The sequence below is a fragment of the Bombina bombina genome, chromosome 2 (assembly GCF_027579735.1).
Source record: "Bombina bombina isolate aBomBom1 chromosome 2, aBomBom1.pri, whole genome shotgun sequence".
NCBI classification, from domain to species: Eukaryota; Metazoa; Chordata; class Amphibia; order Anura; family Bombinatoridae; genus Bombina; species Bombina bombina.
The window spans coordinates 885,973,052-885,999,929 of NC_069500.1; positions in this window are offsets into that span (position 1 = coordinate 885,973,052).

Consider the following 26,878-nt stretch of genomic DNA (forward strand, 5'->3'; position numbering starts at 1 on the left):
TATATGGCTTTGGTGTTGCTTTTTGGTAATTAAAAGGCCGCTAAATGCCACTGCGCACCACACGTGTATTATGCCCAGCAGTGAAGGGGTTAATTTGGGAGCATGTAGGGAGCTTCTAGGGTTAATTTTAACTGTAGTGTAGTAGACAACCCCAAGTATTGATCTAGGCCCATCTTGGTATATTTCATGCCACCATTTCACCGCCAAATGCGATCAAATAAAAAAAATTTTTTTCACAATTTTAGGTTTCTGACTGAAATTATTTACAAACAGCTTGTGCAATTATGGCACAAATGGTTGTAAATGCTTCTCTGGGATCCCTTTTGTTCAGAAATAGCAGACATATATGGCTTTGGCGCTGCTTTTTGGTAATTAGAAGGTCGCTAAATGCCGCTGCGCATCACACGTGTATTATGTTTAGCAGTGAGGGGGTTAATTAGGTAGCTTATAGGGAGCTTGAAGGGTTCATTTTAGCTTTAGTGTAGAGATCAGTCTCCCACCTGACACATCACACCCCCTGATCCCTCCCAAACAGCTCTCTTCTCTCCCCCACCCCACAATTGTCTCCGCCATCTTAAGTACTGGCAGAAAGTCTGCCAGTACTAAAATAAAAGGTATCTTTTATTTCTACCTTATTGGGAGCCATCTTGGGTACTGCCAGTTCCAAGTTTACAATAAAAAATTTTTTTTCTGTAGTGTAGCTTCCCCCCCCTCCCAGATCCCTTAGATCTAAATTATTCCCAATTTCCACCCCCTTTCTCCCACTTTGTAGCATTACATTTTCCATAGTGTAGTGGTTCACACCCATTCCCGCCCTGTGCACGCGCCCGCCCGCCGCCCCCGTGCACGTGCACACATCTGTGCGCGCCCCCAGCGATCCTGCCCACGATCCCGCCCCCACTCTTGCATCATCAACCCATTGATGGCCACACACCCGGCTCCCACCCACCAACGATTGCGGCTATCGATGTCCGATGCAGAAATGGCCACAGAGTGGCTCTCTCTGCATCGAATGGCCAAGTATGTTTATTGCAGGATGCCTTGATATTGAGGCATCACTGCAATAACCGGAAAGTGGCTGGAAGCGATCAGGATCGCTTCCATCGCTTTCCAAGACAGACGGCGTGCAGGGCATGTCCTCGGTCGTTAACTGTATTTTTTTGGAGGACGTACCCAGCATGTCATCGGTCATTGAGGGGTTAAAGAATAATGGACAAGAAATTATTTTAAAAACTCATAAACAAAAACATCTTTACATTCTGAAACAATTGTGGTGGTGGTGTTTTTTGCCGAATGGGTTTTACCATAAGGGACCCCATTGACCAGCCAGCACATGTGTTAGGTTATTTTTTTTTTAGAAATTAGATTAATTGAAAACAGTTATTTTGGACACCCCTAAATGTCCACCGCAATAAAGCGAATATAGCAAAGTGAATCACACTATTTTTTTTTGTTTGTTTCCCAGTGAATGTAAAAGTTACATGTACACTTTACTGCAATCTATTAAGTGTGCAATTGCATTATGTCTAAAAAAAACAATGTACATATCTTAATTAAAAACTACCTTACTGCTAAAGAAAAATGCTAACCATTATTTAAGCTTTCAGTGAGTCATAATCTTTTTGCTGGTGTTGTGTGTGTATATACTGTATGTATATATGCATGTGTATTTGTGTTTACATGTATATACAGTATGTTGGAAAATGGCATTGATAGACTTGTTCAATACAAGGTTGTCACAAACCTTTAATTTGTAAAAAGAGCAATATCTGTGAAAGGCAATAAAGTGAAGCGCAATAAAACAGGGTATACCTGTATATATATATATATATATATATATATAAATTGTTTTATTATTATTGATTTATTTTTATTAAGGTGTTCATCAGTAATTGCATAGAAACATATAAGCATAGAATTTGCAGGAAAATAAGAACAAAAAGGCCCATCAAGTCTATCCATATTACATGTTACTGTTTTCTTGGCGCATGCATAAGGCTATCCTAACAAAACAGTAACAATTAATATGTAAGAAACACCTTAACAATTAATGCAATTACTGAGTAACACCTTAACCCAAAAAAAAAAAAAAAAAAAAAAGATACTACTGTAAATTAGCTAAGAAATTTAGGGGTGCCTAAAATGTCTGTATGGTTGCAAATTCTAAATACCAAAATAAATAAGTCCCACAAATGAGTAGTTGGCATATATATATATATATATATATATATATATATATATATATATATATATATATATATATATATATATATATATATATATATATATATATATATATATATATATAAAACCACAGTTTATGTAAAAAGTCTCGGATCCAAGGGGCTCCAAACAATGAAAGTTAGAAAAATACAGTACCGGCTGTAATGGTAGAAGTCACGTATGGAGGGCAGGTATAATGGAATCCCAATTGATTGGATCGTATTCTTCTCCCCACTTGGGGTATGGTAAATAACAATCAATCCAAGAAGGCTGGTGGTGAGGATCCAAGATAAATAGTATGATAAACGTGCCTTCCCTGGAATAGGGTGAATCAGAGCTGGGCGCTGCTGTATGTTGTAGGAAACTTCCGTCTGTGGGATCCTTGATGTGAGTCAAACTGAAAAGAAAGAAACACAGCGCACCCCAATCTAAGGGTAAAACTGTTTTAATGAAAAGAAGATTGTGCACAATAAAAATACACTTACAAAATGTAAGATCGATAAAAGCACGATAAACGACACTCTGTATGGAGCTTGATGCCCCCTGTTTCCGCGCGAGCCTTCAGGTTTGCCAGAAACAGAAGTTATGAAGCAGCAGTCTAAAGATCGCTGCTCCATTACTTGTCCACCTGCTCTGAGGCCGCGGACAGAAATCAACCCGATCAAATACGATCGGGTTGATTGACACTCCCTGCTAGCGGCTGATTGGCCGCAAATCTGCAGGGGGCGGCATTGCACCAGCAGTTCACAAGAGCTGCTGGTGCAATGATAAATGCTGACAGCGTATGCTGTCGCTATTTATCGATGTGCAGCGGACATGATACACTACTTCGTATCATGTCCGCTCACACATTGATAAATATGCCCCAATGTTTGCTGCAATTGTTTTTCAATATTTAAATTTCACCCACACCTTGAATAATTTGGAGGAGCCAGTCAGCACTTGAATCTGCAGCTGACAAGACTAGCTACAGTCATTATGTTAGTATAATGTGCATTGATTTGCAGTTATCTGCTGAAGCCAATTAAGGAAAAATATGTAGTAGGGTTATCCTCGAGAGGTCTACAGTATACATTTCCAACTCTGAGAATAAGAAAACAGACAATGTTCAGAGCTAAATTACATAAAAGGGGCCAAAATAAATTATGAAAGTATATTGCAAAGTTGTTTTACTATAAATAACTGATGATGATCATAATAATAATTGTCATAATATGCTTAAAGGGACACTAAACCCAATTTTTTTCTTTCATGATTCAGATAGAGCATGAGATTTTACGCACCTTTCTAATTTACTCCTATTATCAATTTTTCTTTGTTCTCGTGCTATCTTGATTTGAAAAAGCATTACTGTAAGGTTTAGAGCCGGACAATTTTTTGTTCAGCACCTGGGTAGCACTTGCTGATTTGTGGCTAAATGTAGCAAACCAATCAGCAAGCGCTACCCAGGTGCTGAACTAAAAATGGTCCGGCTCCTAACTTTTCATTACTGCTTTTTCAAATCAAGATAACATGAGAACAAAGAAAAATTGATAATAGGAGTAAATTAGAAAGTTGCTTAAAATTGCACGCTCTATCTGAACCATGAAAGAAAAAAAAATTGGGTTTAGTATCCCTACTGTCCCTTTAATTTCCTAATAAAGTTAGAAACTGCTTTACACACACACAAAAAGTCTGTTTTCTTCTCAGTGGTGAGGAGAGATATTTACAGAAACCCTTGGATGACTGGATATGGGTATTGAGGTTACCTGGGGTAAGAATTACCCATCAATTTGAGAAAGTGTGAGCAATGATATGAAAGTGTTAGCCCACCAATTTGAATACAGATACTCTATGACAAATTACAAAACATCCTTGGCTGTTTAGACTAGGCTGCAGTTCTTAAGCGGTCTCAAACAATGAAGACACATTCACAAAGGGATTTCAAAAAGTACTTATCTTAATCTCTAAACAAAATTGTTCAAGGATCAGCTAAATCTAGTCACTGACAGGAAAAAGGATCATGTTTAACCACTTAAGTGCTGGCAGGGGGCACCTTCTTTAATAACCTTTTGAAAGCCCATCTATCATTCAAGGGCTTAAATGGTCTTCAATTGTTAATGACTGTCAACATTCCATTAAAAGTCCTGTTTATTACATCTAACACCCTCAGGGATTACATATAGATACTTGTGGGATTTTTTTTTTTTTAACTGGGGGTAAGTGGTGTGTTTGATAAATCTTAGTTTAGCTGACAATTACATGCTTCTAATCTGCCAGCTGGTGAGAAATGATTTCACATATGCTGAAGTCGTCTTACCTTGTTCAAGCATGACTATGGTGTGCTGTGTTTATCGCCAACAACTGATATTCTGACATGTTGCCACATTTCATTTATTTTATTTATAATCTCAAGCACTGAACACATTTCATTTATCAAAGAATTTAAGTAGTTACATATTTACTGGTTTAGTTAAACAAAGGTTGGAATAAATGTTTTATAATGTTATCTATAGGGCTGGAACAATATCACTATAGTTTATTTTCCAGGGGGGGGGGGGGGGGGGGGGGGGGGGGGGGGGGGGGGAAGCTACATGTTAGGAGAAAAAATTTGCTAGTCCACCCAGTGTTACATATTATAAAAAAACCTGTCTGTATTTGTGTACATATATATATATATATATATATATATATATATATATATATATATATATATATATATATATATATATATATATATATATATATATATATATATAGCTCTTGGTGGTATATTCAGACCCAGACTGGCCATAGGGCATACCGGGCAATTACCCGGTAGGCCGCCGAATACCTTAGCCCCGCCCACTATTACAGCACATACTGAGTGCTGCTTTCAATGCAGCAAGGGCCGTTTCCAGAGACTGCACAGACCGGGCTTTTTTAGTATGTGCTGCTGTTATGCATCTTATCACTATAATCACGTATATTTGTTAACAGGGTGTACCCACCTGATGCAGATGTATCTGTTTCTCTGAGAGGTTACCAGGAGGCACATTCATAATATGTGTTTTTGTAGGACTTTTGGCTTGTGTTTTAGTACTGAACCACTTGCCTGTTATATAATATTTAGAAATTAGCTCTTGTTTGACTCTTTAAAGTCAAAAGCTTTTTTTTTTTTTTTTTTTTAACATCAACATAGATTTTAATAAACAAATACAAGTTACATTATAGGAGTTACCTGTGCATCAAAATCTCATATTCCTCACCTTTTTTTGGGATGGAGGCACCATATTTAATTCTTGGTTTAAAGGGACAGTCTACACCAAAAATGTTATTGTTTTAAAAGATAGATAGTCCCTTTATTACCCATTCCGCAGTTTTGCATAACCAACACAGTTATATTTATATTCTTTTTACCTCTGTGATTATCTTGTATCTAAGCCTCTGCAAACTGCCCCCTTATTTCAGTTCTTTTGACAGACTTGCAGTTTAGCCAATCAGTGCTGGCTCCCAGATAACTTCACGTGCATGAGCACAGTGTTATCTATATGAAAAACATGAACTAACACCCTCTAGTGGTGAAAAACTGTTAAGATGCATTCTGAAAAGAGGTCGCCTTCAAGGTCTAAGAAATTAGCATATGAACCTCTTAGGTTAAGCTTTTAACTAAGAATACCAAGAGAACAAAGCAAAATTGGTGATAAAAGTAAATTGGAAAACTGTTTAAAATTACATGCCCTATCTGAATCATGAAAGTTTATTTTGGACTAGACTGTCCCTTTAAATTCAACACTATAAGTAGTGTCAACTTTTCTTTTTCTTTCATATTCAAAAATATTAATGTGCTGCCCATCCTCATGAGTAGGGCTTTTCACATAGTTTCATACTGTTAAATGCCAGCTGGTATTAGTTACCCATCCCAAAGGGGAGATTGGAAAAAAAGAAAAGAAAAACTAGACTGCTTCACCATCTGTGTTTGACAATTATAAACAAACGGATACTTCTGCTCCACCATCACCTGCAACTTCAATGCTATAAACCTTTGATTGATCATCAACTATGACACTGACCTATGAGGAAATATTAGTCTTATGTCTTTGATTGCAGTAGTCTATGGCTGCTGCAGATCTGAACCTGCAGGTGCATAAATTAGGAAGCAAAGAGAGCTGGAACAGTTCAAAGATCCATCTGATCAACCGGTGCAGGAAAGTGGTTATGGGTCACAGAAGGACTAAAGGCACAATCAAAAGCTAAAAGCAAGGTTCTGGTCTAAATACCCAGGTGGTGAGATCCTCAAGTTGAAATGAGAAATTAATTCTTCAGACATTGGAACAAGATGTGTATTGCAGAACTATTGTGGAAGTTGCCTGGATCACTAGTTAGTAGTAGGTGGGAAACTAATAAGTTTAAAAAATAAATAAAAAAAATGTGGTAGAATATATAACTCGCTTAAAGAGATAGTAAATACTAAAAATATAGATAATCCCTTTATTCAGCATCCCCCAGTTTTGCATAACCAACACTGTTCTAGAAATAGACTTTTTACCTCTGTAATTACCTTTTATCTAAGCCTCTGCTGAGTGCCTCCTTATTTCAGTTCTTTTGACAGACTTGCATTTCAGGCAATTAGTGCTGACTCTTTAATAACTCCATGGCCTCTAGTTATCAAGCTCCGTAAACAGCAGTTATTAAGCAGCGGTCACAAAGACTGCTGCTCCATAACCTGTCTGCCTGCTCTGAGCAGGCAGACAGACATCGTCGGAAATCAACCCGATCGTGTACGATTGGGTTGATTGACACCCCCCTGCTCTTGTAAGCTGCTGGTGCAATTCTGAATACGGCGAGCGTATTGCTCGCCGTATTCAGCGAGGTCTGGCGGACCTGATCCGCAGTGTCGGATCAGGTCTGCCAGACCTTAATAACTAGAGGCCCATGTGTGTAAGCACAATGTTATCTATATGAAACACATGAAATAACGCCTTCTAGCTGTGAAAAACTGTCAAATGCACTGAGATAAGAGGTGGCCTTCAAGGGATTAGAAATTAGCATATGAGCCTACCTAAATTTAGCTTTCAACTAAGAATACCAAGTGAACAAAGCAAATTCGATAATAAAAGTGCATTTTGAAAGTTGTTTAAAATGACATGCCCTATCTGAATCATGAACATTTAATTTGGACTATACTATCACTTTAAAGGAACAGTAAACATCTTGAGATTGTTAAATAAAATGTTTAGTTAATCATAATGAAACAACTTTGCAGTATATTCTAATAATTTATTTTGCCCACTTTTCATGTAATTTAGATATGAAAATTGAGCAATATTTTTTTTTTTTTTATCATAAATTATTATGCTTTATTAAATGTAGTATTTTTTTTTATTTTTATCGAGGTTGTGCGAAACAATACAACTTATATTGAATAACATGTCGTAAATCGAACTAAGAATGGTGCAATACAATTCAATATGGATATACAACATTCACATTATACTAGATACTATATAAAAGACTGGGACCTCTTTTTTCTTTTTTGACATGGTCTAAACAAAATTTCTAAATGGAAGTAATATGATGAAGCAATGTAAGACTCATCCAACGAATTATGGTAATCAGTCTTGCTGAGCAAAGTATAATAGGAAGGGTCAGTACTATGTTAATATGTGAAGGTAAATGCTAGGGGAGTATTAAAGGTTGTGGCATAGGGAAGAGAAGCCACATAGGTAGGTCTACTCATCGAAGAGGCTCATTATATGAGGGGGGGGAGGTAGTTTAAATTCTCAAGGGGCATATGCTTATGTGACGGAGGAGGATGATTATTTAAGTGTGGTAGGTAGCACCTTGTCATGTCCATGTGTAAAGTCTCATGAGCTTACGAGTTAGTAGGGGGAAAAATTAGAGATACGCTGATTGCCCACGAGACTAATGTTGTACTCGGCACAATAGATCCTCAGGTTCTCAGAGGCTACACATTATATGCAATTCCTATAGGATGTTATGAGTAATTAGGTCATATAAAACAGTAGTAATGCAGGTCCAGCCCGCACAAGAAGCATATCAGAGGCTTTAAAATAAAGTTATGTGCCGCAATGTGATAATGGCCACGACAACTAGAGTAGGTTGTAAAGCACGAGGAAATGAAACACTCTAAAGTCTGTTGATTCCAGTTGCTGTGCTAATTTTATGTAAAGAGTACAATTCTATGGGGAAAAGATATTTTATGTATGTGCAAGACCAACAGGGCCAATCTGAGCAAGGTTTGCCTAGTATGCAGGTGCTGCTTGTTTGTTCTAAATTGCAACCAGTATGGAGGATAATTGTGTGAGCTAAGCAATCTTAGCCTGATGTTTAGAAGTAGTAAGTTGATATGGTCTACCTCTATTAAGTAAAACAAGGTTAGCTAAGTATGTGTATCTATGAAACCTGAAGAGTCAGGGTACTAATGTTTAGACATTGTGCATATATTAAAGGAAGTCTTGGATATGGTCCAAACAAATCATTTTTATCAGGGGCAGATATGATATCACCTCCCAAGATGCATCAACATCCTCAGCTACTTAGTAGGCCTTTAATGTACCCCAAAGGACTATATCCTTTTAGGGATATAAACTGAGAGCTTAAGTAGTGCCAGCCATATATCCAATACTATTCCAACTTCTGTGTAATAGTTTTTAAGTTGCAATACTCAGCCTACCACCCTGCCTCGGCCGCTGGCAGTGCGGCAAAAAGCTGAGCAAGCTACTTAGATATGCACTGCCATAATGATCCCAGCTTGGTTATGTACACACGTATAGGAGGACAATAGAGTAGGTATAGTGTGGGATAAGCATGCAAAATAAAACAACTCCAACAATTCCAGTCATAACCTCATGAATTAGTTAAACATAATGATCCTCATTTTGCGCTATTAACATTTTTAAGGCAATAATAAACAAAAGATTAAACAAGTGCATAGTGAAATGTCTAGAGTCTTATTAGAAAGATCTATAGGGAGAGCAAACAGTGCAAAACAATACGGTCCCAGATATGGTGTTACTGTGAGATTTTCAATGAACGGTAATGCAAGAATTTATGGACTAGGATGATACAGGCGATAGGGCCACAAATGTAGAGAGTTTACCAGTCTCTGTGAAGGCTTAAACTAAAAAGAAAAACTAGCAGAGCTGGAAGTTCTTTCCACGTATGGGGATGAGCAATATGATTTAGCCAATACCCAGTCTATGTGGATCGATGTTTAATGATCCTAAACTTAAGTTCCCTTGCGTAGGCACTAACCCTCCGACAGAAGCACAGTCTGCATAGCACACAGGGGTAGGAGAGCCAACCGGGCCGTCACAAGTCAGCAGGTCCGCCGGCATGAAAATCAACTCACTCTCCGCAAGGTAAGAAGTGGCGGATGCCATCCATGCTGCTGCCGAGTCATGCTTGAAATAGTGTGAGCCAGGCGTCTCCAGCGTATCCACATAGAGGGCTAAGTCTTTCAAAGGACAAAGTGCCTCCCCACCTAGCAAGTCGATTGCATCTCTCAGGGACTGGGTGGGTAAAGGGCTCATATAACCGGTAAAATGAAGTGCTTCTGGAGGCCGATTATTCACGGCACTCATTAGTGAGAAAGGAGCTGTTTCAATCCGGGTCTCCTGCGGCAGCCCCTTTGTACTTTCTGTGACATCGCCGTTTCCAATATCCGACAAAGGGTCCTCATTACTAGGCTCCTGTTGTTGCAGTAATGAGAAAGATTCCAGAAGCAATAATATGTCCTCCTCTAGGCTCAGAAAATGCCTGTCTAGTATCCGTTGAGTGTGTTGTTCCCAAGCCTGCACAGCCTCCATACTGGTCGCCCTAGTTGAGTTTTGAAAAAATGTAGTAGCACCGCGTGGCTCATCTAAGAAGGGAGTATATGTAACAGAACCCCGTTATAGCATGCCACTCGTCTAGTCTTAGTGTGCAAAAGCTAATATGTAAATACTGATAAGCTGGAGACAAAGTTCAGGGTTTTAAATACAAAATTGTCCCTTGTTTCATATCTGAAAGCCAGAGCTACATAAAAGCACGTCTTACTCCTCCATTAGTTGGCTCCGCCCCCCCAAAATTGAGCAATTTCTAATTCTCTGAACATGAAAAGCATCCAACTGAATTCTTAAAGCTAGCCCTGCTACATATCGTTCAATAATTGGCTTTATCATATAACAGAGCACTTTATACTAACTTTATGACCATGGCTAGCCTTATTGTCTGCAGACAAAAGCCCAGGTTGGCTCCTTCAAATAAGGCAAATGGTGAGTGGAGTTTGGCTATTGAAAAATAAATGCATAAAAAAAATGTTCTTTTTTTTTTAAAACATTATGGGGTAGATTTATTAAATGTCGGGCGGACATGGTCCGCTGTAGCAGATCATGTCCGGCCGACATCGAAAATGCTGACAGCATACGCTTCCATTGCACAAGCATTTCTTGTGAAATGCTTGAGCAATGCCACCCCTGCACATTCGTGTCCGCTAGCAGGGGGTGTCATTCATCCTGATCCCATCTGATTGTGATGATTACGACCGCTGCTTCTTAACTTATGTTTCCGGCGAGCCAAAAGTATCCGCTGCATAATAAATCTACCCCTTAGACTTGACGGATGTTATTCTATAGGAACACAACTGAAATACCTTTTAATTACAAGGTGTTTTATGTCTCTTTAGTTTGAATTTAAAGGGACAGTAAAGTCAAATTTAACTTTCATGATGTTTTCTCTTGGTTGAAAAGCATATGTGCATATGCTCAGCAGCAGCAGTGCACTACTGGCTTGGAGCTAGCTGGTGATGGTGCCTACTCACATTTGTCTCACCAGATATATTTAGCTAGCTCACTGTAATGCATTGCTGCTCTACAGCTGACTTTAACTATATGTGTTTAATTCCTGCAAAGGGTTTTTTAACACTCATTTATACACATAGTACAATAATAAAATGCTCTTAACGTTTTAAAGGGATAGGAAAGTCAAAATTAAACTTGCATGATTCAGATAGAACATGTAATTTTAAGACACTTTTAAATTCACTTTTATTTTAAAATGTGCTTCGTTCTCTTAGTATCCCTTGTTGAAAACGAATACACACTTATCATGCACTAGTGGGAGCTGCTGCTAATTGGTGCTACATTTGTCTCTTGTGATTGGCTAACTAGACGTGTTCAGCTTCCTGCCAGTAGTGCAATGCTGTTCATTCAAGACAAGAGAATGAAACAAATTTGATAATAGAAGTAAATTGGAAAGTTGTTTAAAATTGTATGTTCTATCCAAATCATAAGAACATTTTTGGGTTTACTATCCCTTTAAAGCATTTTCTATTTGCACTTTTATACCCCTTTAAACTGAAAACGGAATTCCCCATAAAATTTTCTATAATAATAATAAAAATCTTTGGAATGGAATGTTGTTTATCATGTCATTTAAATCTGAAAATCAATCGGCTAGATTACGAGTTGTGCGTTATACTGAAAAGGCAGCGTTATCAGGTTATAACGCTGCTTTTTCACTACCGCTGGTATTACGAGTCTTGCAGATTTAGGGGCACCGCACACTTTTTTGGCCTTACCGCAAATCAACTTACGCAATTTGCGTATAGTCTTTTTTTCAATGGGACTCACATAGCGCTGGTATTACGAGCTTGTCCTGGGAGGCCAAAAAGTGAGCGGTACACCCTATACTGTCAAGATTCGTACCGCATTTTAAAGTCAGTAGTTATGAGTTTTACACTACAACGCTGTAGCATAAAACTCATAACTAAAGTGCTAAAAAGTACACTAACACCCATAAACTACCTATTAACCCCTAATCCGAGGCCCTCCCGCATCGCAAACACTAAAATATTAACCCCTAATCTGCCGTTTCGAATATCGCCACCACTAGAATAAACATATTAACCCCTAAACCGCCGAACTCCTGCCTCGCAAACACTAGTTAAATTTGATTAACACCTAATCTGCCGCCCCTAACATCGCCGCCACCTACCTACATTTATTAACCCCTAATCTGCCGCCCCAACGTCGCCGCCACTATATTAAATTTATTAACCCCTAAATCTAAGTCTAACCCTAACCCTAACACCCCCTAACTTAAATATAATAAAAATAAATATAAATAAAACCTACTATTAATAATTAAATAATTCCTATTTAAAACTAAATACTTACCTATAAAATAAACCCTAAACTAGCTACAATATAGCTAATAGTTACATTGTAGCTAGCTTAGGGTTTATTTTTATTTTACAGGCAAGTTTGTATTTATTTTAACTAGGTAGAATAGTTACTAAATAGTTATTAACTATTTAATAACTACCTAGCTAAAATAAATACAAATTGACCTGTAAAATAAAACCTATCCTAAGTTACACTAACACCTAACCTAACCCTACAATTACATACAATTAACTAAAATAAATACAATTAACTAAAGTCAATAAAATTAGCTAAATTACCAAAAAAACAAACACTAAATTACAGAAAATAAAAACAAATTACAAGATCTTTAAACTAATAACACCTAATCTAATAGCCCTATCAAAATAAAAAAAGCCCACCCAAAATAATAAATCCCCTATACTAAACTAAACTACCAATAGCCCTTAAAAGGGCCTTTTGCGGGGCATTGCCCCAAAGAAATCGGCTCTTTACCTTTAATTTTTTTTACAAACAACACCCACAACAGTAAAACCCACCACCCACACAACCAACCCGGCAAATAAAACTCTAACTAAAAAAACCTAAGCTCCCCATTGCCCTGAAAAGGGCATTTGGGTGGGCATTGCCCTTAAAAGGGCATTTAGCTCTATTGCGGCCCAAAGCCCTAACCTAAAAATAAAACCCACCCAATACACCCTTAAAAAATCCTAACACTAACCCCACGAAGATCCATTTACCGGGAGAAGTCTTCATCCAAGCGGCAAGATGTCCTCAACGAAGCCGGCAGAAGTGGTCCTCCAGACGGGCAGAAGTGGTCCTCCAGATGGGCAGAAGTCTTCATCCAGATGGCATCTTCTATCTTCATCCTTCTGGCGCGGAGCGGGTCCATCTTCAAGACATCTGATGCGGAGCATCCTCTTCTTCCGATGGACTAACGACGAATGAAGGTTCCTTTAAATGACGTTTTCCAAGATGGCGTCCCTTAGATTCCGATTGGCTGATAGAATTCAGCCAATCAGAATTAAGGTTGAAAAAATCCTATTGGCTGATTGGATCAGCCAATAGGATTGAGCTCACATTCCATTGGCTGATTGGAACAGCCAATCGAATGCAAGCTCAATCCTATTAACCTTAATTCCGATTGGCTGATAGAATTCTAGCAGCCAATCGGAATCTAAGGGACACCATCTTGGATGACGTGATTTAAAGGAACCTTCATTCGTCGTTAGTCCGTCGGAAGAAGAGAATGCTCCGCGCCGGATGTCTTGAAGATGGACCCACTCCACCCCGGATGGATGAAGATAGAAGATGCCATCTGGATGAAGACTTCTGCCCGTCTGGAGGACCACTTCTGCCGGCTTTGTTGAGGACATTTTGCCGCTTGGATGAAGACTTCTCCCGGTAAGTGAATCTTCGGGGGTTAGTGTTAGGATTTTTTAAGGGTGTATTGGGTGGGTTTTATTTTTAGGTTAGGGCTTTGGGCTGCAATAGAGCTAAATGCCCTTTTAAGGGCCATGCCCATCCAAATGCCCTTTCAGGGCAATGGGGAGCTTAGTTTTTTTTTAGTTAGACTTTTATTTGGGGGGTTGGTTGTGTGGGTGGTGGGTTTTACTGTTGGGGGGTTGTTTGTATTTTTTTACAGGTAAAAGAGCTGATTTCTTTGGGGCAATGCACCACAAAAGGCCCTTTTAAGGGCTATTGATAGTTTAGTTTAGGCTAGGGTTTTTTTATTTTGGGTGGGCTTTTTTTTATTTTGATAGGGCTCTTAGATTAGGTGTAATTAGTTTATAGATCTTGTAATTTGTTTATTATTTTCTATAATTTAGTGGTTTTTTTTGGTAATTTAGCTAATTTTATTTAATTTATTTAATTGTGTTTAATTTAGGTAATTTATTTAACTGTAGGGTTAGGTTAGGTGTTAGTGTAACTTAGGTTAGGTTTTATTTTACAGGACAATTTGTATTTATTTTAGCTAGGTAGTTATTAAATAGTTAATAACTATTTAGTAACTATTCTACCTAGTTAAAATAAATACAAACTTGCCTGTAAAATAAAAATAAACCCTAAGCTAGCTACAATGTAACTATTAGTTATATTGTAGCTAGCTTAGGGTTTATTTTATAGGTAAGTTTTTAGTTTTAAATAGGAATAATTTAGGTGATAATAGTAGGTTTTATTTAGATTTATTTAAATTATATTTAAGTTAGGGGTTGTTAGATTTAGACTTAGATTTAGGGGTTAATAAATTTAATATAGTGGCGGCGACGTTGGGGGCGGCAGATTAGGGGTCAATAAATGTTGGTAGGTGGCTGCGATGTTATGGACAGCAGATTAGGGGTTAATAATATTTAACTAATGTTTGCGAGGCGGGAGTGCGGCGGATTATAGGTTAATATGTTTATTATAGTGGTGGCGATGTCGGGAGCGGCAGATTAGGGGTTAATAAGTTTAACCCCTTAAGGACCAGCGATGTATCCTGTATGTCGCTGGCCTTTTTTTGGGACTTGATTGTTTTATAGTGCGGTCTTGCCACCAGCGTTGAGACTGCTCTATTCCACAAAGCCTGCTGGAGGGAGGGCATTAATAGCGTGTTCTTGCTAGACTTGTGCTATTATGTCCTGAAAAACCCTTAACGACCAGTGACATACAGGGTACATTGTGGTCATTAAGGGGATAATGTAGGTGTCAGCGATGTTGGGGGAGGCAGATTAGGGGTTAATAAGTGTAAGATTAGGGGTGTTTAGACTCGGGGTTCATGTTAGGGTGTTAGGTGTACACATAACTTTTATTTCCCCATAGGAATCAATGGGGCTGCGTTACTGAGATTTATGCTGCTTTTTTGCAGGTGTTAGACTTTTTCTCAGCTTGCTCTCCCCATTGATGTCTATGGGGAAATCGTGCACGAGCACGTACAACCAGCTCACTGCTGACTTAAGCAGCGCTGGTATTGAAGTGTGGTATGGAGCACAATTTTGCAAAAAAAATTTCGATTTGGGCAACTTTCGCCTGAAATTTTCCTTTTGAACTAAAATTAGTTTGAGCTACAATGCAGATTCTTGCAATTTTTCATTATATGAAGCTGTAATCAGGTATATTAGCTTTAATTCTTAAAGGTATAGTCTAGTCAAAATTAAACTTTCTTTCATGTAAGTGGCAAGAGTCCATGAGCTAGTGACATACATTCCTAGCTGGAGGGGGCAAAGTTTCCCAAACCTCAAAATGCCTATAAATACACCTCCCACCTCACTCATACCTCAGTTTTACAAACTTTGCCTTCATTGGAGGATGGTGAAGCAAATTGTGCTTGATTTGTTCTGTGAAAGGCGCTTCTAAGCATTTTGAAGCCCAGTTCCTCTCAAAGTACAGTGTTTGTCTGAGGGATGTGAAGGGAGTATTTCCTGATGATACCATGTTTTCACCTATGGGAAATCTATTCTAAGGTTCTCTGTAAATCGGTCACAGGGATTCATCTGCCACCTCCCTTTACAGATCGACATTATACTCCTCTACCATTACCTCTGCTGATATGTTTCAGTACTGGTTTGGCTGTCTGCTATATGTGGATGGGTGTCTTCAGGTATGTATATATCTGTTTTAAGACACTCTCAGCTATGATTGGCATTTTATATTTTTAAAGTTTTAAATATATATTGCATATATTTGTCATGAGTCAGGTCTATGTTTATTTCCTTTTGCAGTCTAACAGTTTCAGCATGGAAAATTATGTTTGGGAGAAATTTTGTATATTTTTTACTTACCTGAGGTTTCAGCTAGTTGTATCTTTTGTCTGTTTTTTCAAATTTTCGCAGGCAATTTAGGCTTGGGCAGGTGCAAAATACTATTTATTGCGTCATTTTTGGCGCAAATTTATTTTTGCCGCGAAGGTTGCGTTTATTGTGACACGAGTCACATCATTTCTTGCGTCTTTGTTGACGCAAATTTTTTTGCCGCAAAGTCGCACCTGTTATGATGCAGATTGTGTCATTTCCTGTTAACCTTGGAGCCAAAAGTTTTTTTCTCAGCATTTGCGTCATCTTTGTTGGCGTCATTTTTGGCACCAAAAATTTAGTTATTAATGGGACACTGAACCCAATTTTTTTCTTCCGTGATTCAGATAGAGCAGGCAATTTTAAGCAACTTTCTAATTTACTCCTATTATCGATTTTTCTTCATTCTCTTGCTATCTTTATTTGCATCTAAGTTATTTTTTGGTTCAGGAAGCTGGAAAGCGCTTGTTTATTGGTCAGTTAAATTAATCCACCAATCAGCAAGAACAACCCAGGTTGTTCACCAAAAATGGGCCGGCATCTAAACTTACATTCTTGATTTTCAAATAAAGATACCAAGAGAATGAAGAAAATTTGATAATAGGCGTAAATTAGAAAGTTGCTTAAAAATGCATGCTCTATCTGAATCACAAAAGAAAAAATTTGGATTCAGTGTCCCTTTAAGTCTCTCCCTCGTTTGCTCTCTGCTTTCATTTGTTACAGAGGGCTATGATATTTGCTTTTGTTTTTCATATAAGCATTTTTTTCCCCATTCCTGAAACAGCTATTTTGAGGAAATTGGATATTTTGTTTAAATGTTATTTTTTCTTTTTTGTTACATTTTTCAAGATGTCTCAAACTGATCCTGCCTCTAAATGTTACTGTAGGAATCAAGTTGCCTGAAAACAAATCTACCAAAGTTAAGTGCGTATGTTGTAAATTGACTGATCTTCCTACTTCAGCTCAAGTATGTCACTTGTTATGAGAAATTGTTTCATGCTGATAAAGTTTCTATAAGTACAAATACATCTACTGTTAAACCTTCACAGTCTAATGTACATGATATTCCTGTAGATATAAAAGATTATATTGTTGCAGCCATAGAGAAGGCTATGACTGCTATTCCGCCTTCGAATAAAAGTAAAAGGTCTCTTCATACTTCTCATAATTCTGATGAAGTTTGTATTGACCAACAGCATACCAAAGTATTGTCTGCTGATGAGAACTTCTCTGGCTCAGAGGATCCTACTTCAGACTCTAAAATTGATAAGTCTTCCTTTCTTTTTAAGATGGAATATATCCGTTTGGGGTTTTATTCAAATCTGTTCATTGTCTCAAAGGAGGAGGATTCATTCAGACCAATTCTGGATCTGAAAACTTTAAATCATTTTGTAAGGGTCCCAACTTTCAAGATGGTGACTATAAGGATGATTCTGCCTTTTGTTCAGCAAGGTTATCCTCAATAGACTTACAGGATGCTTATCTTCATATTCCGATTCACCCAGACCACTATCGGTTTCAGAGATTCTCTTTTCTAGACAAGCATTACCAATTTGTTGATCTTCCATTTCGTCTAGCGACAGCTACAAGAGTCTTTTCAAAGGTTCTCTGTGCCCTTCTATCTGTAAGCAAGGTATTGCAGTGTATCTTAATTTGGATGACATCTTGATACTAGCTCAATCTTTTCATTTAGCAGAATCTCACAAGAAACAACTTGTGTCGTTACTTCAAAGACATGGTTGGAGGATCAATTTACAAAAGAGTTTCTTGATTCCTCAAACAAAGGTCACCTTTTTAGGTTTCCAGATAGATTCAGTGTCCATAACTCTTTCTTTGACAGAAAAGAGATGAATGAAGTTAGTGTTAGCTTGTCTAAACCTTCAGTCTCTATCATTCCCTTCAGTGGCTATGTGCATGGACGTTTTAGGTCTCATGATTTCAGCATCGGACGCAATCCCCTTTGCTCGTTTTCATATGACACCTCTTCAGCTTTGCATGTTGCACCAATGGTGCAGGGATTATATTCAGATATCACAGTTGATATACTTAAGTCCCAACATTCGACAATCTCTGTCTTGGTGGTTAAACCATCACCTTATTGTTCAAGGGGCCTCCTTTGTTCGTCTTCCCTAGACTGTGATCACAACAGATGCAAGTCTTACAGGTTGGGGAGCAGTCTGGGGGTCTCTAACAGCACAAGGGGGTTGGGAACTTCAGGAGGCGAGGTTACCAATTAATATTTTAGAACTCTGAGCTATTTTCAGAACTCTTCAGGCTTGGTCTCTATTGGAGAGAGAACTTTATATTCAATTTCAGACAGACAATATCACTACAGTGGCATATGTCAATCATCAAGGTGGGACTCACAGTCCTTCAGCAATGAACGAAGTATCTCTGATACTTTCTTGGCCAGAATCCAACTCTTGTCAAATTTCTGCGATTTATATTGCAGGAGTAGACAATTTGGAAGTGGATTATCTCAGTCGTCAGACTTTACATCCGGAAGAGTGGTCTCTCCATCCAGATGTGTTTTTTCAATTGGTACAGATGTGGGGTCCCCCAGAAATAGATCTGATGGCCTTACGTCTGAACAAGAAGCTTCCAAGATATCTTTCCAGGTCCAAGGATTCTCAGGCGGAGATGGTAGATGCTCTAGCAGTTTCTTGGTTTTACCAACCTGCTTACATTTTTCCGCCTCTTGTTCTTCTTCCAAAGGTGATCTCCAAGATCATAATGCAACAATCTTATGTGTTTCTGATAGTTCCAGCTTGGCCTCTCAGGTTTTGTTATGAGGACCTTGTAAAGATGTCCAGTTGCCAACCTTGGCCACTTCCTTTAAGGCCAGACCTTCTGTCTCAAGGGCCATTTTTCCATCAGGATCTCAAATCTCTAAATTTGATGGCATGGAAATTGAACGCTTAGTGCTTTGTTATAGAGGTTTTTCTGACTCAGTGATTAGCACTATGATACAGGCTCATAAGTCTGTTTCCAGGAAAATGTATCATCGTGTTTGGAAAACCTATATTTCTTGGTGTTCCTCTCATAATTATTCTTGGCATTCTTTCAGAATTCCTAGGATTTTACAGTTTCTTCTGGATGGTTTGGATAAAGGTTTGTCTGCAAATACTTTGAAAGGACACATTTCTACTCTTTCTGTCTTATTTCATAGAAAGTCACTGTTTTGTTCGGGCTTTGATTCATATTAAACCTGTTATTAAATCTATTTCTCCTCCTTGGAGTCTCAACTTGGTTTTGAAAATTTTGCAGGCTCCTCCTTTTGAGCCTATGCATTCTTTGGATATTAAATTACTTTCTTGGAAAGTGATTTCTTTTGGCTATCTCTTCTGCTAGAAGAGTTTCTGAGTTGTCTGCTCTCTTGTGAGTCTCCTTATCTGATTTTCCCTCAAGATAAAGCTGTTTTGCAGACTTCATTTAAATGTTTGCCTAAAGTTGTGATTTCTAACAACATCAATAGGGAAATTGTTGTTCCTTCTTTATGTCCTAATGCTCAGAATACTCTTGAAAGTTATTTACATTCTTTGGATGTGGTAAGAGCTTTGGAATATTATGTTGAGGCTACTAAAGATTTCAGAAAGACTTCTACTCTATTTGTTATTTTTTTCTGGCTCTAGGAAAGGTCAGAAAGCCTCTGCCATTTCTTTGGCATCTTGGCTAAAAGTTTTGATTCACAAAGCTTATTTGGAGGCAGGGCAGTCTCTGAATCAGATAATTACAGCTCATTCTACTAGATCAGTTGCCACTTCTTGGGCTTTTAAGAATGAGGCTACAGTTGATCAAATTTGCAAAGCAGCAACTTGGTCTTCTTTGCATACTTTTACTAAATTTTACCATTTTGATGTGTTTGCTTCTTTGAATGCAGTCTTTGGTACAAAGGTTCTTCAGGCAGTTGTCTCAGTTTGATTCTAATGCCTTTGATTTGAGTTTTTCTGACATTTTTAAGAAAACGTAATTATTTTTTTGGTTTTAATTTCTCAGCGGAATTAGCTGATTTTATTTTATCCCTCCCTCTCTAGTGACTCGTGGACTTTCACATCTTGGGTATTACATACCATACGTCACTAGCTCATGGACTCTCACTAGTTCATGGACTCTTGCCACATACATGAAAAAAAACATAATTTATGTAAGAACTTACCTGATAAATTATTTTTTTTCATAGTGGCAAGAGTCCATGAGACCCACCCTATCTTTTGGTGGTTATGATTTTTTTTGCTATAAAGCACATTATTTTTTCCAGTTCCTCTTTTTTTTGTATGCTTTTTACTCCTTTTTTACACCTCACTTCTTGGCTATACGTTAAACTTAAGTATGAGTGAGGTGGGTGGTGTATTTATAGGCATTTTGAGGTTTGGAAAATATTGCCCCCTCCAGGTAGGAATGTATATACCATACGTCACTAGCTCATGGACTCTTGGCACTATGAAAGAAATTAATTTATTAGGTAAGTTCTTACATAAATTATGTTTTCATGATTCAGATAGCGCATGCAATTTTAAGCAACTTTCTAATTTACTCCTATTATCTATTTTTTCTTTGTTATCTTGGTATCTTTATTTAAATGTAAGCTTAGGAGCCGGTCCATTTTTTGTTCAGCACCTGAGTAGCGCTTGCTGATTGGTGGCTACATTTAGACACCAATCAGAAAGTGCTACCCAGGTTCTGAACCAAAAATGGATCAGATCCTATGCTTACATTCTTGCATTTTAAATAAAGATACCAAGAGAACGAAGAAAAATTGGTAATAGGAGTAAATTAGAAAGTTGCTTAAAATTGCTTGCTCTATCTGAATCATGAAAGTTTAATTTTGACTAGACTATTCCTTTAATCTTACTCTTATTTATACATCACATTATTGTACAATGCATGCTTTGTAAAACGAAGAGTTTACTTGAAGGTACAGTAACAACTAGTAGTACTATATGTGCATAACAATACTATAAAAACTATTAAAGTGTCTATACTTAAAGGGACATGAAACACAATTTGTTTCATTCATTATTCAGATAGAGCATGCACTTTTAAACAACTTTCCAATTTACTTATTTTATCTAATTTGATTATTATTCTTGGTATCTTTTGTTGAAAAGCATACCTACAGGTAGGCTGAGGCTCAAAAGCAGAAAGGGAGCTATGATGATTGGTGTCTGCACATTTATGCCTCTTTTCATTGGCTTAACAATGTGTTCAGCTAGATCCCTCCAAGAAGTGGATTTCTGCGCCTTCAACAAAAGGATAACAAGATAATGAAGCAAAATTGGTAATAGAAATAAAATGAAATAGGGGACCTCTATCATGAGAATAATAAAGATACAGTGGGGCAAAAAAGTATTTAGTCAGCCACCAATTGTGCAAGTTCTCCCACTTAAGAAGATGAGAGAGGCCTGTAATTTTCATCATAGGTATACCTCAACTATGAGACACAAAATGTGGAAACAAATCCAGACAATCACATTGTCTGATTTGGAAATAATTTATTTTCAAATTATGGTGGAAAATAAGTATTTGGTCAACATCAAAAGTTCATCTCAATACTTTGTTATATATCCTTTGTTGGCAATGACAGAGTTCAAACGTTTTCTGTAAGTCTTCACAAGGTTGTCACACACTGTTGCTGGTATGTTGACCCATTCCTGCATGCAGATCTCCTCTAGAGCAGTGATGTTTTGGGGTTGTCGCTGGGCAACATGGACTTTCAACTCCCTCCAAAGGTTTTCTATGGGGTTGAGATCTGGAGACTGACTAGGCCACTCCAGGACCTTGAAATGCTTCTTACGAAGCCACTCCTTCATTGCCCAGGCAGTATGTTTGGGATCATTGTCATGCTGAAAGACCCAGCCACGTTTCATCTTCAATGCCCTTGCTGATGGAAGGAGGTTTGCACTCAAAATCTCACAATACATGGCCCCATTCATTCTTTCATGTACACGGATCAGTCGTCCTGTTCCCTTTGCAGAGAAACAGCCCCAAAGCATGATGTTGCCACCCCCATGCTTCACAGTAGGTATGGTGTTCTCTCTCCTCCAAACACGACAAGTTGTGTTTCTACCAAACAGTTCTACTGTGGTTTCATCTGACCATATGACATTCTCCTAATTTGCTTCTGGATCATCCAAATGCTCTCTAGCATACTTCAGGTGGGCCCGGACATGTACTGGCTTAAGCAGGGGGACACTTCTGGCACTGCAGGATCTGAGTCCCTGGCGGCGTAGTGTGTTACTGATGGTAGCCTTTGTTACGTTGGTCCCAGCTCTCTGCAGGTCATTCCCTAGGTCGCCCCGTGTGGTTCTGGGATGTTTGCTCACCATTCTTGTGATCATTTTGACCCCACGGGGTGAGATCTTGTGTAGAGCCCCAGATCGAGGGAGATTATCAGTGGTCTTGTATGTCTTCCATTTTCTAATTATTGCTCCCACAGTTGATTTATTCACACCAAGCTGCTTGCCTATTGCAGATTCAGTCTTCCCAGCCTGGTGCAGGTCTACAATTTTGTTTCTGGTGTCCTTCGACAGCTCTTTGGTCTTCACCATAGTGGAGTTTGGAGTGTGACTGTTTGAGGTTGTTTACAGGTGTCTTTTATACTGATAACAAGTTCAAACAGGTGCCATTAATACAGGTAATGAGTGGAGGACAGAGGAGTCTCTTAAAGAAGAAGATACAGGTCTGTGAGAGCCAGAAATCTTGCTTGTTTGTAGGTGACCAAATACTTATTTTCCACCATAATTTGCAAATAAATTCTTTCCAAATCAGACAATATGATTGTCTGAATTTGTTTCCACATTTTGTCTCTCATAGTTGAGGTATACCTATGATGAAAATTACAGGCCTCTCTCATCTTCTTAAGTGGGAGAACTTGCACAATTGGTGGCTGACTAAACACTTTTTTGCCCCACTGTATATATTCTATTCAAGAAATTTATGAAAAATATCAAGTTAAAATTAATAATTACTTTTATTATTTTCAGACTGAATCATACCTAAAAAAGATTATTCGAGATTCAAAAAGTAATTGGGGCCCATTTATCAAAGGGCTTGCGGACCTGATCCGACACTGCGGATCAGGTCCGCAAGACCTCGCTAAATGCGGAGAGCAATACGCTCTCCACATTTAACATTGCACCAGCAGCTCACAAGAGCTGCTGGTGCAACGCCGCCCCCTGCTGACTCGCGGCCAATCGGCCGCCAGCAGGGAGCTGTCAATCAACCCGATCGTATTCGATCGGGTTGATTTCCGGTGATTCCTGTCCGCCTGCTCAGAGCAGGCGGACAGGGTTATGGAGCAGCGGTCTTTAGACCGCTGCTTCATAACTTGTGTTTCTGGCGAGTCTGAAGACTCGCCAGAAACACGGCCCTTCAAGCTCCGTACAGAGCTTGATAAATGGGCCTGATAGTATTAAAAATGAAATAATAGAATTATGTGAAAAATATGAAAAAGGTAACTATAAGCTAACTAATATATATAACAAACTAATAAATATGTTAGTGGATGCAAATACCCTTAAGATAGTTGAAAAATGCAACCAGTTAATAGACATAGAAAATACTAAGGAACAATTATATCTTAGTATGAAAATAGTGAAGCAAATTACATTGGCAAGTGATTTGAGAGAATCACAGTATAGAATTTTACACAACGATTATATAATATTGACTAAAAGATATAAATGGACAAAGGGAAATTCTCCAATCTGCCCAAAATGTTCATACCCCTTCCCTAATCTATCACATTATTTTTGGGATTGTCCAAGAATATATCAATATTGGGCACAAGTCTCATTTTTGCTATCAAAAATAATCAAAGTAGATTATATAGTTGATAAACAAACAATGTTTCTTTTACAAATTTCCGATCCAAAGATTTCACAATTTAAATTATTTATAGTGATGGTAATAGTATTGGCAAGAAAAACAATTGCAAAATTATGGATAGAAAGAAAGTACCCATCCATTATAATCCTTAAGAAAGCGATATGGCAACAATTAATCATTGAGAAATATGATATATTAGGAGATATCAGAGGGAGAAAAAGTGTCTTCATGAGTAAATGGGAACAATATATAAAGACTCTGAATGAGGAAACTCAAAACATGGTGTATAAAGGTCTAATATAGTGAGTATAACAACAATGTTAAGATAATAGACTTTTGTTTTAAACAATTGAATAAGCGGTATAATAGGTCAGAGCATGGGCGATACTGTTAAATGTTTAACGTATTCCCCCGATTAATGATTGTACATGACTATAATTTGAAATTGATTCTTGATATGAATTACTATATGGAATAACTAAATAGATGTATATGTACTTTATATATGTATCTTTTAACTTTTGTCTTTGTTAATAAATCTATAAATAAATAATAAAAAAATAATAAAAAAAAATGAAAAGTTACTTACTAATGTATGCTCCTTGCTTTATCTGAATCATGAAATAACATATTTGGGTTGCTAAGTGTAAAGCCAGCAGCCGGGTAGCTATGCAACAAAAGGGTTAATAACGTTTTAAAATTGAAAATACTAACTTATTAAAGCCAATGTAAATTTTAATGAATAGGTGCCTGGTTTTTAAAAATACTATTAAAAATAGGGCAACTTTCATGCATTAAACTTTACATTGAAGCATTTTTTTTTTTAAATACCTTTTTCTTTAGGAAAATCAGACTGGCGAACCTGCGTCTGTGTCTCCGGCTGTACTTAGCACAGCAATGACGGAACCGTCTTCCTCCAATCGTTGCATGCACCCCAAGGCATCCAGATCGTGAGGCCATGCAACGATTGGAGGAAGCCAGTTTCGTCATTGCTGTGCTAAGTAAAGCAGGAGCTGCGGGCCGAGGATCGCCGGTCTGGTTTTCCTAAAGAAAAAGGTAAGTATTTTAAAAAAATGCTTCAATGTAAAGTTTAATGAATGAAAGTGCCCCTGTTTTTAATAAAAAAAAAATAAAAACCGGCCACTTTTTTATTAAAATGTTCATACACTTTAAAAAGTTTTAAACAAACAACTTGTATTTTAACTCAGAAAAAAAGATAAGTAGTGTACAATACTTAAGCATACAATACTTAAGCATACAATACAAAAATAGTGCAATAAATAATCTTTTTTAAAATATTATAACTGGGGGGGCACAGTCACACAGTAACTGGCAACTGCTATAGCAATGCTGCTAACACAGTGAAGAATAACACAGATCTGAACCTCTGAGCAGTCTACAATAAGTTTAAAATCGCCATTTTCGTTATTTTCTTTTATTCTTAAAAATAAATGCACATGTATATTAAATACAGTTAAATCCGCTTCACAATAGCAATGCACAATGCACTGCTAATACTGAGCTGAAAATTGCCAGTGAATGGTGCACACAAATATTGCCCTTGATTGTCTCAGTGGCCTTATTCAGCTCTGCATCAGTAGGGCATTGCTGCTATGGAGTTGACTTTAACTATGTGTTTAACTGCTTTGTGTGTTTAAAGGAAGGACCTGATAATCAAAATCTCACCAGTATGAAGAAAAATCACGCAAAATGATTGCCCTGTGCCTCCCCTTCACATCCATATACCTGCATTGATGGATAAATAGTACTAGGGCTAACATTTGCCTTTCTAAAATTCTTTGTGGGAATTCGCAGTACTGATGAGACTTCTTAGATAGAGCGGAGAGCTTTGCATCGTCAGGCCTATAGTTCTCTGCAAGTGCAATAATAAAATACATTATTTCTCTTTTTTATATTTTTTTTTATTTCCTTACATAATGTATATTGTGATCAAAGCAAGGCTGGAAAGCTATTTATACTTAATAGTTTAGAATTATGTGCTATCATGTTGGACTTGATTTTTATGGGTATGTTGCTGATTTGAATAGTTTGCAGCGTTTATTTATTAAATGACATCACACTACTGGCATTTGACCATTGATATGGATGGGTGAGGTCCGAGTATTTATGTGGGGCGTGGAGTGTAAGAAGATGATACAATGGCCAAGTATTCTCTTGTTTCATAAATCATACAACTATTAACCTTTAGCTTATACTTGTACTTGATATATAGGGCTTTACTTGCAATATATCACTTAAAGGGACACTGAACCCGATTTTTTTCTTTTGTGATTCAGATAGAGCATGCAATTTTAAGCAACTTTCCAATTTACTCCTATTATCAATTTGTCTTCATTCTCTTGCTATCTTTATTTGAAAAAGAAGGCATCTAAGCTTTTTTTGGTTTAGCACTCTGGACAGCACTTTTTTATTGGTGGATGAATTTATCCACCAATCGGCAAGAACAACCCAGGTTGTTCACCAAAAATGGTCTGGCATCTAAACATACATTCTTGCATTTCAAATAAAGATACCAAGAAAATGAAGAAAAATTGATAATAGAAGTAAATTAGAAAGTTGCTTAAAATGTCATGCTCTATCTGAATCACAAAAGAAAAAAATTGGGTTCAGTGTCCCTTTAAGTGTAGCCCTATGTTCCATAACCACAACATACTGCATTTTTATATAGTATAGTACATAATACAATTGTCTAAAACAATACATCTGTTGTATAATTAGTAATATTAAAGGGATATGAAACCCAAACATTTCCTTTTTTGTGATTCAGACAGCATATACAATTTTTAACAGGTTACATGATATTCTTTGTTGAAAAGATACTTAGGTAGGTTCCGGGATAGGCATGGACCCAAGCTGTGGCAGACATTTTCCAAAGTACAGATCTTAGTGAAGGACACCAAGGTCTACATT